A 2,480-nucleotide genomic window follows, 5' to 3' on the forward strand; every position below is an offset into this window, starting at 1 on the left:
AGAATGGTTGTAAGAATATCAGGTGTTCACCCCTGTAATCTTCTCGCTGACTGGGAGCTGTGGCTCACTGCCCCTGCCCAGCATCACAAGACGGCACCATACCATATGTCACTGGCCCTTTTTATAAAGACCCAAATTCAAAATTCAAAGTACAGTTTCTACTGAATCACTTTCACTTTCACATCATTGCCAAATATATCATAAGTTGAATCATTTTAAATCAGGAGCCACCTGATTTGAAAGTTAAATCACAGTCACCCATATACACACAAAAAAAGGCCTTCATTTGGGCCATCTATGGATCTCTAAACAACATAGCATGACATATCAACGGCAAAAAATGGAGGTGAAGGGGACAATTGCTTTGCGTCAGTAATCTGAGCAGTAACATACATGGCCTTACTCACCTAGCAGAACTCCAGAGCCAGCTGATGGCAAGGAATTTTGCAAATGTTTGCTGAACAGCTTAAGCACTATTATTTTAAAATTAGTGTGCATATCTGTTTTCTGAAGATATGTTAATTTATTTTATTGACTTTTTACAAAACCAAATAATTTCCTCTTATTTAAGTGGCAGGTAAATAGAATTCTTTTTAATTAAATCAAATGGCTTTTTAGGGAAAATATACTAAAAATTCTGAAACTTGTATTGCTTATGAATCTTTTATTGGAATCCTTATCAAGTTGTATTTTTCAAGTTTTTCCTAAATAATCTTCAATGAATTGAAAATATTTTTTGGATTTTATTTAAGGCTATTAACACACAATTTCACTTTGTTAAATATAGTGCTAAACGTTCAACCAAAACGTTGTGTCTTTTTTTTTTTTTCCAACACTACATCCTCCATCTACTGACTGGATTCTCTCCCCAACTAGCACATATATACCATTGTCTATCTTTAGGATAAGTAAGGGTCATCTTTTATCTTTATTCTATTCCTTGTATGCTTCTGAACTTGTTGAATTTTAATATAATCACACCATAAGCATCACATATTTGATTCCCCTTTCAATAGTAAAGAGTGCACAACCAGAGCATACCTTCAAAGCTATCAATATACTTACTCTGATATATTATTTTTGTATTTTTGTAAATTAAAAGAATTAAATTATAGAACAAGAGTTTCAGGTGGTAGGTGTTGTAAGTTTTACCCAAACTGACTTTTGTCAAACTCGTTTTTGTCATCATATATGTCAAATAGTTTTCTCAGGTTTATTTTTAGAATATCCTTGTATAATGAATATTTACACTGATATCTAGTATAAAAATCTTGCAATTTATTTTAGAAACATTAAGATATTGAAAATCAATCTATTTTTTTAATTCATTAAAGACATTTTTGGCTTGTTTCCAGTACTTTCTTACTGGTTAAAAAATGAATTTGAAGTAGTCTGAATTTCATTATTATATGGCACTTTCCCTTTGATGAATACAAAGACGATATTCTATATTAGCTATCTGAGAAGAATTCATTTTTTTAAATTTTATTTATTTGTAATAGAGAGAGAGTGAGAGAGAGCACAAGCAGGGGGAGCAGCAGGGGGAGGGAGAAGCAAACTCCCGGCTAAGCAGGGAATGTGTTGCAGAACTGAGTCCCAGGACCCTAAGATCATGACCTGAGCTAAAGGCTCAGGCGTTTAACTGACTGAGCCACCCAGGTGTCCCAATCTGTGAAGAGTTCTGTATGTTATTCCTATTCATATGAAGTTTAAAGTCTAGGTGATTAACTTACTATTTTAGTGACTATTACATAGATAGCACTATGTTCCAGGCAGAGAGTAAGAAACAAATATTAAATCAACCATATTCTATGCATTCTAAATGAAAATAATTAATCAATCATAATAAATCCTTCTATTTATGAAATATCAACTTATAAGCTTTCTTCCATATGAACAATGCCAAATACAAGAATAAAGGGTCATCTAATACAAATAAAGGATAGAATTAAAGAATTCTGGTAAGCCATTTAATTTTGAAAAATGGTGCTATATTGTTGCTGAGTTGTGGTTTTCAGTTACATAATATCTGATAAGTGTAGAAGTAACATGAGTGTTACGTGAGATGAGAAATGGTATATAATTAAGATATTTTTAAAGGTACAGATAAATACAAATTTGTAAACATAGCATTATGGAGGAATAAAAATAAATGATAGCTACACCCTCTAAAGTGAGTAAATCTTGGAAAGTTAATAGAGAATTAAAACAAGGACAGTGCAAAAAGTATGGTACATTTTTATGAAGTTCAAACAAATTCTGTGAAACCGTAGATGGACTTAAAGATACTATTATGTATCAAATATTGTAAAAATTAAGCAAGGAAGTAGCAAACATGAAATAACCAAAGCATACAAACTTGGGTAGATACAATAGGTGTGATCATGTTCTACTTCATACAGAGATGAGTTAATAGATAAATAAAAGTAACTAGACTTTTTAGAAGTTAATAAAACTTTGCCTGTTATTTCTTAGCAATA

Source organism: Mustela putorius, unplaced genomic scaffold (genome assembly GCF_011764305.1).
Source record: "Mustela putorius furo isolate JIRA1106 unplaced genomic scaffold, ASM1176430v1.1 tig00000328_pilon_pilon_pilon, whole genome shotgun sequence".
In the NCBI taxonomy this organism is placed as follows: Eukaryota; Metazoa; Chordata; class Mammalia; order Carnivora; family Mustelidae; genus Mustela; species Mustela putorius.